Source organism: Hemitrygon akajei, chromosome 3, assembly GCF_048418815.1.
Source record: "Hemitrygon akajei chromosome 3, sHemAka1.3, whole genome shotgun sequence".
Taxonomy (NCBI): domain Eukaryota; kingdom Metazoa; phylum Chordata; class Chondrichthyes; order Myliobatiformes; family Dasyatidae; genus Hemitrygon; species Hemitrygon akajei.
Window position 1 is genome coordinate 100457787 of NC_133126.1, and position 12480 is coordinate 100470266.

At 45.5% G+C, this 12480-nt stretch overlaps 1 long non-coding RNA gene across 1 annotated transcript; it reads left to right on the forward strand.

Moving 5' to 3' along the window:
* Positions 1-479: 479 nt before the first annotated feature.
* LOC140725252 (uncharacterized) lies at positions 480-11012 on the forward strand. Its single transcript, XR_012098308.1, has 3 exons — positions 480-809; positions 2706-2788; positions 10882-11012. It is a non-coding gene; the product is annotated as an uncharacterized lncRNA (long non-coding RNA).
* Positions 11013-12480: the final 1468 nt, after the last annotated feature.

The window sequence follows — 12480 nt, forward strand, 5'->3', positions numbered from 1 at the left end:
CGTCCCTCCCCAACCCCAGTTCCCCCGCTATCCCACCCCTCCCCAACCGCAGTTTCCCCGCATCCCGTCCCTCCCCAACCCCAGTTCCCCCGCATCCCGTCCCTCCCCAACCCCAGTTCCCCTGCATCCCACCCCTCCCCAACCGCAGTTTCCCCGCATCCCGTCCCTCCCCAACCCCAGTTCCCCTGCATCCCGTCCCTCCCCAACCCCAGTTCCCCCGCTATCCCACCCCTCCCCAACCCCAGTTCCCCTGCATCCCACCCCTCCCCAACCCCAGTTCCCCTGCATCCCACCCCTCCCCAACCCCAGTTCCCCTGCATCCCGTCCCTCCCCAACCCCAGTTCCCCTGCATCCCACCCCTCCCCAACCGCAGTTCCCCTGCATCCCGTCCCTCCCCAACCGCAGTTCCCCTGCATCCCACCCCTCCCCAACCGCAGTTATTCCGCATCCTGCCCCTCTCCTACCAGTTTCCGCATATTCTTGTTCCCCTTCCCTACTGAAATTCCTCCTCCCTCCTATCCATTCCCACTCACAATTCTCCCGTCCTTTCCTCTCACATTTACCTGCCCTTCCCTCCTTTCCCGTAATGCCACCCCCTCCCCCGTGATTTTCTTAAGTGACGGGCTGCGGAATTTCAGGAGAAGCTTTGAACGTTTGGTCTCCCGGCTCATAAATGCAAGTTTCAATTGCGATGACGATACTGCCGCTTCCCTGGAAGTGCCTTTAACGTTTTACCCGTTCGGGTGCCGCGCCTCAGCGATGTGACTCTACAACATCAAACTAACTGGAAGAAAAACATGGGAGAACTTGTGAGCTTCCTTTACACTTTCAGTGAGACGCGCGCATATGACGTGTGACATTATTACACAATGAATTATTTAAACAAAGGATGTTTAATCAAACAACATATTTACAAGATTCACACACAAAATGCTGGTGGAACACAGCAGGCCAGGCAGCATCTATAGGGAGAAGCACTGTCGATGTTTCAGGCAGAGACCCTTCGTCAGGACTAACTGTGCTTCTCCCTATAGATCAGTGGTTCCCAACCTTTTTTTGGCCATGCCCCACCTAATCACCTCTAAAATCCTGATGCCCTCTGTGGTGATATATAATTCTTATTATTCAAAAAGTGAACTCCTATTCACCTGGAGGAAGCCTAAAAGACCATTAACTTGGTTTAAACAAGCTTCCAAAGAACATGGCATTCATGAAAGAGAAAAATAAAAGAACCAAAGGACTGTTAAAGTTCTAAGGAAGAAATTACTAAGAAATTGTAAAAAAAAGAACATTAAGTGATATTAAAATAATAATAATAATAAATAAATAAAACAATGCCGATTTGTTTCTACAGCATACAAAGACAGATACACCGTTTAAAAGAGATGACACAATGTACACACCTTCACACCACCAAGAACCGAAAGCTACTGCAAAAAGCAGCATTGGCGCGACCTCGTACGAGTTTCTTACGCGTTTGGACTTGTTCATTCGTTCCTTCCTACATCAGTCAATTCATTAATTTAATTATGAAAGCCATTTGATGGTTGTAATGATGGTGATACACTATATATACAGTACATATGCAATTACACATGTACATACACAAGTATTTTTATGTATGCATACTGTATATACACACATGTATTAACTCGCACACACACTCATACTCACACAGACTTACTAGAAAAAATTCACTGTTAATAACTCATTCTCGAATTGCCCCCCTTAAAAATCAAATTACCCCCCTGTGGGGCATACGCCCCACATTGGGAACCACTGCTATAGATGTTGCCTGACCTGCTGAGTTCCACCAGCATTTTGTGTGTGTGGCTTGAATTTCCAGCATCTGCAGATTTCCTCGTGTTTGTGTATTTACAAGATTACTCAAATATTACTGAAATATTAAATACACAACACTCCCCCTTGCTTAGCTATAAACTCCAACTCAACATAGAATGCAGAAAAACGAGAAAATCTGCAGATAATATTTTGCTAGAGGAACTCAGCAGGCCAGGCAGCATCTATGGAAGAAAGGTACAGTCCATGCTTGGGGCTGAGACAGTTTGGCAGGACTGGAGAAAAAAAGCTGAGGAGTAGATTTGAAAGGTGGGGGGAGATGAGAGAGAAACACCAGGTGACAGGTGAAACCGGGAGGGGGGAGGGATGATGTAAAGAGCTGGGAGGTTGATTGGTGAAAGAGATACAGGTCTGATATGCATAGAAGGCCATGGAAGAAAGAGGGGGGAGGGAAGTACCAGAGGGAGGCAAAGGGCAGGCAAAGAGATAAGGTGAGAAAAACAAAAGGGATGAGGACTGGTGAAGGGGGAGGGGGCATTACCTGAAGTTTGCAAAATGATGTTCGTGCCATCTGGTTGGAGGCTACCCAGATGGAATAAAAGGTGTTGTTCCTCCAACCTGAGGGTGTCCTCATCACGTCAGTAGAGTTCCTCCAGCATTTTGTGTGTATTGCTCGATTCTTGTTTTTAAAATCTGCAGATGCTGGAAATCTGAAGCAACACATACAAAAATTGCTGTAAGAACTCAGCAGGTCAGGCAGTGGCTATGGAAATGAATAAACAGTGGATGTTTTGGGCTAGATCCTTTATCAGGATTGTCAACCTATGTACATTCAGTATATATTCAGTAATTCAACTACTATACAGACATCCACAGCATATTAAACTTTAAATTGTCCCATTCAGGCCTCGAGATCTACTCATCGTGGAGGATTTCTTATTCTCGTGGGGTAATGCCTTTCCTGACAAGAGGACCACACTGATGGCAGGTGAGACTTGTGAAACACCCTCAGGCTCTGGGACCTCCTCCTGGGTTGTAGGTGTTGACTCTGGGACTGCAGGAAGTGGTTCTTTCTTCTGGATCCATTGGCATCCAGAACAGTGCAGAGCAAACCTTACAGGACAAGTTAAGTACAACATCATTTCCTTTACCTTTTGGAAACCACCTCACACAGCTTCGTCCATTGCTATTTGTTCCTGACCTGTAGTAATGAGTTCAAGAAGAGGAGCACAGTGGCCAGGTCTGGCTGAAACCTGTTGTAGTAATTGATAAATAATAAAAAGGAATACAACTGTGACACATATTTTGCCCTAGGGGCATCCACCACTGCTTGAATTTTCTGAGAAGTCTTGTGCAATCCTTGTGCTACAATGGTGTGACCACAGTAAGTGATGTTTGGTTTAAAGAATTAACACTTGTTGCAAAGTGTTCTGATTACATAATCTTCTAATCTTTTTAACACTGTTTCGAGATTGTGGAGAAGTTTCTTGTCATCTTTCCAGTAACAATGATGTCATCCAGGTAACACTGAGTTCCTGGGCAGCCTTGCAGCACCTGGTCCATAGCTTTCTGCCGGAGTGCAGGTGCAGATGTTACTCCAGAAATAAGCCAATTATAGCAATAAAGCCCTTTGTGAGTGTTGATGGTGAGAAACACTTTGGAGTATTATTCCATCTCCATCTGTACATAGGTCTCAGCTAAGTCCACTTTGTCAAAGAGTTTTCCTCCAAAAAGGTTTGCCAAGGTATCCTCTACCGTAGGCAGAGGGTATTGATCTACCTTTGTTAATTAGTTGATTACCACAAAATTACCACAGATCCTGACAGTATCGGCCCTTGCCCTTCCCTTGGACAACAGAGAGGGGAGACTCACTGCATGGGCAACTGCCGGTTTTCCACACAAAAACCTTGCCCAGGCCTGCGTCCTGGAGAGGGTGCAGATCGATGGTCTCACAAGACTAACAGATGCCACACCACAGATCGTCATTGGCATTGCCCGTGGGCTCCAGTCAACCTCGGAAATAATTCCTTCAGCCTCCATGTGATCTGGCTCACTGGCTACTTTATCACAGATGGTATCAGGAACCAGACAGACCTTGTAAAACTTTGTGGCATTTTCATTTCCCTATTTTACCCTTGAAATGTTTGAGTTTTTCAATGACATACTTGAAGATCATCCAGTACCTTTCTTAATTTTGTGATCAAGGTTTAACAGGCAGAGCTTCACAGCAGTTTCTCTGAGTTATGTGGCAACCAATCAACAGAGAGGGATTCATTTGAAAGGGCAAATAAAAGTAATGCAGGTGCAAGCGGAGTGGCCATTCTTTTGCGTGTACCGGTATGTACCAGTATGTACCGGTATTTAGAGTGGCTTTGGCTCATCAGGCTTGGGTGAGGTAACTTTCTCTTTTGTTCTTAACTCCTGACTGCTGTACCAGTTCCTCAGCCTCATGTTCACCTGCCAAATCATCCTATTCTTACCCTCACAGGCACGTATCAAAGGCAGAAATCCAGAGATTACTACCCTGCAGCTTCTGAGAGAATGTATTAAGGAACTGGAGCTGCAGCTCAATGACCTTTGACTCATAAGGAGGTGATAGACAGGAGCTACAGGGAGGTAGTCACCCCTAGATTGAGGGAGACAGGTAACTGGGTGACTATCAGGAGAAGCAGGGGAAATGCACAGCCAGTACAGAGTGCCCCTGGGGCTGGTCCCCTCAATAATAGGTATATAACTTTAGATACTGTTGTAGGGTAGACCTACCGAGGGGAGCCACAGTAACCGTAGTGCAGTGGCTCGGTAGAGCAGAGAGGTGAAGAGGGCTGCAGTGTAGACAGGAGATTCCTTAGTCAGAGGAATAGAGACAAGATTCTGTGATAGAGACACCAGGATGGTATGTTGCCTCCCTGGTGCCAGAGTCAGGGATATCTCGGATCGGGTCTGAGGCATTCTTAAAGACAAGGGTGAGCAGCCAGAGGACTTGGAGCATATTGGCACCAATGACATAGACAGGCAAGGAGAGGAGATCCTGAAAAGAGATTTTAGGGAGCTAGGCAGAAAGCTGAGAAACAGGACCTCCAGCGTAGTAATCTCTGGATTGCTGCCTGTGCCGTGTGCCAGTGAGGGTAAGAATAGGATGATTTGACAAGTGAATGCGTGGCTGAGGAACTGGTGCAGGGGACAGGGGTTCAGATTTCTGGATCATTGGGATCTCTTCTGGGGAAAGTACGATCAGTACAAAAGGAACAAGTTACATCCGAACCTGAGAGGGATCAATATCCTTGTGGGTAGATTTGCTAGAGTTGTTCGTGTTACGTACCCGTGGGTATCTTGTACTTGTCACGGAACAGTGGTGTTGAAGCTATACTGGACTTAAGGTAATGGTCTTGTGATGGTGGAGTGACGTCATTTTCCTGCCAGTAGAGGTCATGTGACAGTTTTTTTTTACAGGGTATAAAAGGAGGACCCCTCCCTGTGTGGAGGGGCAGTTTGTGGCTGGATTTGCCATTCTGACTCCATGCTACTGCGTGGTCCAATATTATGACGCAGTTCCATTGAAAGATGGAGTTTTATTTAATGCCAAGTTTAAAAGGTCATTGCCAGCAGTTTGTTTATAATACTGCCAGTTAAGAATCAGTGGAGAGTGAAGATCGGAGTTCGGGAGCTAAAATATCGAGGAAAGTCGATTTCGACGGTGAAACAGGTTTGACCTTGTTTGATCCTCATTTGGAAGGAATTCGTTGGCTGTGCCCGCGTTAGCCCCTGCGCTGAGAGCAGAAAGGGTTTGCTGCACAGTTTCGTCAAGGAAAGGTCAGTGCCTTTAAGCCATTTCATTTTCATCTTCGTAAATTCTCCGGGAAAGGTATAGTTCGACTGGGAACCGCAACAACACGACGTGAAAGAGAATTTAAATCGTCTAAAAAGTCTCTCCTTTAATGGACTATATGCATTTTGAACTTTCGCAGTACTACTTTGAAGAACTGTTTTTGCAACATCGCTTTAAGAACTGTTTTCGCTTTATTCCTTTAAGAACTGTTTAAGCTACCGCACAGCAGCTGATTTCCGGTTGCGTTAGTGGTTTGTTTACTTTTGGGGGTTTGTTTTTCAGTGTTTAATAAATGTTTTATTTGTTATAAAAAAAACCCTGCCTCACATATATATTTGTTGTTGCTGAATCTGTAATATTTGGAAGGTTTTAAACTAATTTGGCAGGGGGGTAGGAACCAGAGTGATAGTGCTGAGGATGAGATAGTTGGTTTACAGACAAAGGCAACCTGTAATGAGACTCCTAACAAGGAGAGGCTGATGATAGGGCAAACTTACAGTCAACAGAATGAGTTGCAATGTAAAAGGCAAACAAAATCGAAAAGGGTGAATATAGGACTGAAGGTGTTATAATTGAATGTGTGCAGTATACGGAATAAGGTAGATGAATTTGTAGCGCAGTTACAGATTGGTATGTATGATGTTTTAGACATCACTGAATCCTGGCTGAAAGACGATTATAGCTGGGAGCTTAATGTCCAAGGACACACACTGTATTGAAAGGACAGGCAGACAGACAGAGGGGTGGTGTGGGTCTGTTGGTAAAAAATGAAATCAAATCATTAGAAAGAGGTGACATAGGATCGGAAGATGTTGTATGATTGTGAACAGAGCCAAGAGTAAAAAGACCCTGATGGGAGTTGTATACAGACACCCAAACAGTAGTAAGGATGTGGCCTGCAAATTACAATGGGAGGCAGAAAATGTATGCCAAAGGGGCAATGTTACAATAGTCATGGGGGACTTCAATATGTAGATAGAGTAGGAAAACCAGGTTGGTGCTGGATCCCAAGAGGGGGATTTTCTAGAATGCCTATGAAATGGCTTTTTAGAGCAGTTCGTGGCTGTGGCTAAGGGATCAGCTATTCTGGATCGGGTGTTGTGCAGTCAAGCTGAAATGGTTAGAGAGCTTAAGGTAAAAGAACCTGTAGGGGAGAGTGATCATAAGATCACTCAAGCGGAGCAGCCAGTGGAGAGTGGCCAGTGAGTGAGTGGGCCAGTGAAGGAGTCTTTGGCTTTGGCTTTGGCTCGAGAGGTTTTGGCAGTTGGATTGTGCAATCAAGTTAATCAAGATTTGAATAGCTCAGACTCAGCAGAAAGCAGTTGATTGGGCAATCAAAATTAATTTAATTAACAGAAGTATGTAATGGAGGCTGCAGTTAGGGCAGTCGGGTGCTCCGATTGTAGTATGTGGGAAGTCAGGGTGAGCACAATTGTCCCTGATGACTACACCTGCAAAAGGTGCATCCAGCTGCAGCTCCTGACAAACCGTGTTAGGGAACTGGAGCTGGATGAACTTCGAATCATTCGGGAGGCAGAGGCAGTAATAGATCGAAGTTTCAGGGAGACAGTTCACCTCTAAAAGTCAGGAGACAAGTAACTGGGTGACTGTCAGGAGAGGGAAGGGAAATAGACAGGAAGAGCAGAGCACCCCTGTGGCCGTTCCCATCAACAATAAGTATACTGTTTTGGATACTGTTGGTGGGGACGACCTACCAGGGACAAGTTGTAGTGGTCGCGTCTCTGGCACTGAGACTGGACCCTCAGCTCAGAAAGAAAGGAGGGAAAAGAGGAGAGCAGTAGTGATAGGGGATTCGATAGTTGGGGGACAGATAAGAGGTTCTGTGAGAGAGATTGAGAACCCTGAATGGTCTGTTGCCTCCCTGGTGCCAGGGTCCGCGATATCTCAAATCGAGTTCTCAGTATTCTCAGGAGAGAGGTGAGCAGCCAGATGTCGTGGTCCTTGTTGGGACCAATGACATAGATAGGAGTAGGGATGAGGTCCTGAAGAAGGAATATAGGGAGTTAGGAAAGAAGTTAAAAAGCAGGACCTCAAGGTGATAATCTCGGGATTGCTGCCTGTGCCACGAGACAGAGAGGGTAGGAACAGGAAGTTATGGCAGATGAATGTGTGGCTGAAGAGTTGGTGCAGGGGGCAGGCGTTCAGATTTCTGGATCATTGGGATCTCTTCTGGGGAAGGTCTGACCTGTACAAAATGGACGGGCTGCACCTGAACTGGAAAGGGACCAATATCCTGGCGGGTAGGTTTGCTAGAGCTGTTGGGGAGGGTTTAAACTAGTTTGGCATGGGTGTGGGAATCAGAATGTGAGTGCAGAGATTAGGGTAGAAGGACAAGGGCATGATGCTATGTGTTCTGAGGAAAGACAGGCAGGGGACAAAACATAAATGTAACCAGTTAGAGGGGTCGAAATGTGTCTATTTCAGTGCTATATTAGGAATAAAGGGGATGAACTTAGACCATGGATCAGTACGTGGACCTATGATGTTGTGGCCGTTACTGAAACTTGGCTGGAGGAAGGGCAAGATTGGCTGATGCAGGAACCGGGGTTTAGGTGTGTTGAAAGGAATAGGAGAGGCCATACTGGATCTAGTGCTGGGTAATGAACCTGGTCAGGTGACAGACCTCTTGGTGGGGGAGCATTTTGGTGAGAGTGACTACAACTCCCTTAGCTTCAGCATAGCTATGGAAAAGGATAAAAACAGACAAAATGGGAAAGTGCTTAACTGGGAAAAGGCTAACTTTGAAGGGATGAGCCAGGAACTAGTGAGAGTAAATTGGAAACAGATTGTCAAGGGTGAAAGCACAGAAGTAATGTGGAAGAAGTTTAGGAACCACTTGAGCTGGGTTCAGGATAGGTTTGTCCCACTGAGACAAGGAAAAAATGGTAGGAAAAGGGAACTGTGGCTGATGAAACACGTGAGGTAACTCTTCAAGAGTATTGTGTTCAGTTCTGGTCGCCTCACTATAGGAAGGATGTGGAAGCTATGGAGAGGGTGCAGAGAAGATTTACCAGGATGTTGCCTGGATTGGAAAACAAGTCTTATGAGGTAAGGTTAGCACAGCTGGGACTTTTCTCTTTGGAACGTAGAAGGATGAGCGGGGACTCGATAGAGGTCTACAAGATTATGAGAGGCATAGATAGGGTGGATAGTCAGTACCTGTTTCCCAGGGCACCAATAGCAGACACCAGAGAGCATATGTGCAAAGTTAAGGGAGGGAAATTTAAGGGGGTCATCAGGGGTAAGTTTCTTTACACAGAGGGTTGTGGGTGCCTGGAATGATTTGCCAGGGATGCTGGTGGAGGCTAAAATGTTAGGGGTATTTACAAGCCTCTTGGACAAGCACATGGATGAAAGGATGAAAGGAAAATAGAGGGTTATGGGGTAGTGTGGGTTTAGTACTTTTTTTAAGGAATATATGGGTCGGCACAACATCGAGGGCTGAAGGGACTGTACTGTGCTGTAGTGTTCTAGTTCTAGTTCTAGTTCTTATAACATGATCAAATTCACCCTGATATTTGAGAAGGAGAAGATAGTCAAATGTATCAGTATTACAGTGGGGTAAAGGAAATTCCAGAGGAACGAGAAAAGAGTTGGCCAAAATTGATTGGAAAAGAACAATGGCAGGGATCTGAAATTTCTGGAAGCAATTTGGAAGGCACAGGATATATACATCCAAAAAGGAAGAAGTATTCTAAAGACAAGATGACACACTGTGGCTAACAAGAGAAGTCAAAGCCAACATAAAAGCCAAAGAGAGGGCATATAATAGAGCAAAAATTAGTGGGGAGTTAAAGGGTTGGGAAGCTTTTAAGAATCAACAGAAGGCAACTAAAAAAGTAATTAAGAAGGAAAAGATGGAATATAAAAGTAAGCTAGCCAATGATATTAAAGAGGATACCAAAAGTTTCTTCAGATACATAAAGTGTAAAAGAGAGACGAGTGTGGATATCGGACCACTGAAAAATGATGCTGGAGAGGTAGTAATGGGGGGGAACAATAAAATGGCAGACAAACTGAATATTTTGCATCAGTCTTCACTGTGGAAGACACTGGCAGTAATCTTTCCAATGAGGCCAGCTATCTCTAATCTTTTGTTTTATTTATGATTATATGGAACCCTTGAATTGATCCCGTTTCTGCTTTTTCAAAAACTCTAATATCTTATTGCGCTTCAACAGGTAAGTAGTCATCTCGGGTTCATTTAAAACTTCCTCATCACTGCTATGTTTTGTAAGTCCAAAACATAAAACTAATTGGGATAAGGACAGGGGGAAACTGGGAGAACTTACACCTTCGTTTTTACTTTAGGCACATGCATGTGATGTGGGGGTGTGATGACATATACAATTCACATACTATTACATATGTACTGTAATGTATTAATTAACCAAAAAAAGCTTAATCAAACAACATATTCACAGTATTATTCAAATATTACTGAAACATTAAACACACAACACATGGCACCTTCCGTCTGTCCACATCCCGCTGACCCTGGACTCCGAGTCCCATTCCTGCCAACAACCAGCAATGGTGACGTGAAAGGAGTATCCTCACAGGAACTGTTTAATGTCACAAATTCCCTAAAGCCCCAGTCCTACAAGGGACTCCATTTTAGAGGAGAATGTTGCCATCTTGCTTCCACATATTGACCCATTGTGTGATCACTGGGAAGAGGGTTTCTGCAGCAGCTACATCTAAACGGTTGACATGCATTCCATGCAAACTCTGACTTCCTGCTGCCACTTAGCGTAACCCTTAGGTTGTCCTGAGATCATCTGCTTCCATGCAAGCTCTGACGAGGCCAAAGCGGGAACAGCAACTCTGCAGGGCTGGGGATTGTTGGTGAACTGCTGCACTCCTCCTATCACTTGCTCAAGGGCCTCTGTATGCTCCCCAGCTCAGTTCCATCCCAAATGTCTCTACTCCACTGAAGTTACCACAACTAGAGAGAAGGTTCTTGGGAAACTGAAAGGTCAGAAGGTAGGTAAGTCAACTGGACAAGATGGTGTACACCCCAGAGTTCTGAAAAAGGTGGCTGAAGAGATTGTGGGGGTGTCAGGAACCACCTGGGAAAGGATCCACTGCTAATGTAATGATCTTTCTGTAGAAGCAGAGTTTGGGTTATGTTTAGAGATATTTGGGTGCTTTGGAATGTGAGCCGTCCAATGACGGGAGGATGTTTTCATGCCGTGTGCCTGACTCCAGGGTGATCTGGGTCTTTTGTTCAGTGGAGATGAAGAGAGAAGATGCTGGAACGGGACCATGACCCGATGAAGGCCAGGGAGATCGAAGGAGGATCAGTGAAGGGGAAACCGTGAGCTCCAACTTGAGCAAACTAGACAGCTTCATGAAAATGGACTTTTTTCTTTTTTTTTGCTTTTTCTTCACTAACCCTGTAGTCAAATTAAGAATTATATAGCTAAATTGTTTAATTGTATGTGGTATACTGTCTGTTATTTCATGGTACTGATTTGTAACAGGGTAACGAATCACGCAACATCCACACAAACGGGGGTTACAGGGTGGACTCACATCTTAATCTCACCCATTTAGTAGGGCCAGAGATTGTCTTCCCTAGACTTACGCAGCCGACAGAACCTGAGGGTTACAATTGAGGGGGCTCATCCGGGATTGATTTCATTGCCTGCTGTGTGATTGACCTGAGCATTGAACCAGTGGGTTGTGTGCTCAAGTCTGTGCCAAACTATTGTCTGATAAAGTGATTACAATACATGGGGATGGATGCTGCCGGATGACTAGTGGTGTGAATCCACAGGGTTACTGGTAACAAATGCGTGTGTGTATTTGTACTCCTGATGAATTGTTAATTTGACTTTTAAGTGCTGTTAAAGCAGTAGGGAAAGTTACGATTATGGGGCGGAGGTTTGATAAAATGGTGGGCACAGACTTTGTTTTAATTCAGACTAGCACTGACGTAATGGCAGTGGAACTGCCTGGTAATCTTGGGGCCCCAGGAGAGGGGGGGCCATGAACTGTCCATACCTTTCAGGTGGGGGCGAGTGTAGGAGGGCAGGCTGAATCGTAAGTCGGGTTTCCCATAGCTGGGGGCGGAGACTTCAAAGATAGTGTGCTCTCGTTTCTGCATAGCAAGGGGAAGGAGTGGTCTGATTTGGAATGTCTAATTAGTTCCCCAGCATAGGGCGCATTAGTAGCGGCCCTTACCTCTCTGGTGAATAAATGGAAAAATACCCAGGTTCAAAGTCCCAGCTATCGTAGGCTCAGCCTGTTCTCAGGAACGAAGCCCACCCCTAAAGGGGAAGAGGAGTACGAGACTTGGGCGGAGCAGACCTCTCATTTGTTAAATGAGTGGCAGTGCTCCGATGACATAGAGTGACAGCGATTGGTTGAATGTTTGAGAAGGCGGGCTGCTGACTTAGTGAGAATTGTACAGGCACAGAAACCCCTTGCTACTTCTGCACCCTACATGCAAGCACTGGAAAAGGTGTTTGGTGCAACAGGAAACCCAATGGAGCTCAAGACAGGGTTTCAGAACATGTGTCAGGAGGAGGGGGAGGAGCTTTTTGCCTACATTTTTCAGCTGGAGAGGCAGCTAAATTGCTTGCGGTGTCGAGGGGTCATTCAGACGGCTGAGGTGGATCAGTTAAGAATGGACCAAATAGTGAAAGGCACCCAGTCCCAGAATCTGTTTATTTGGGGTCTCCAACAGTCTCATAAGACACACACTCTCCCTTGTTTGTTGAGTTGATCAGAGAAGTACGAGAGGAGGAGAATGTGTCGGAGGTGTGGGAGGCCTCCATCAGCAGGGTACAGTCCTCGGTAGTGGTCCCCTGAGATGAAGTGACCAT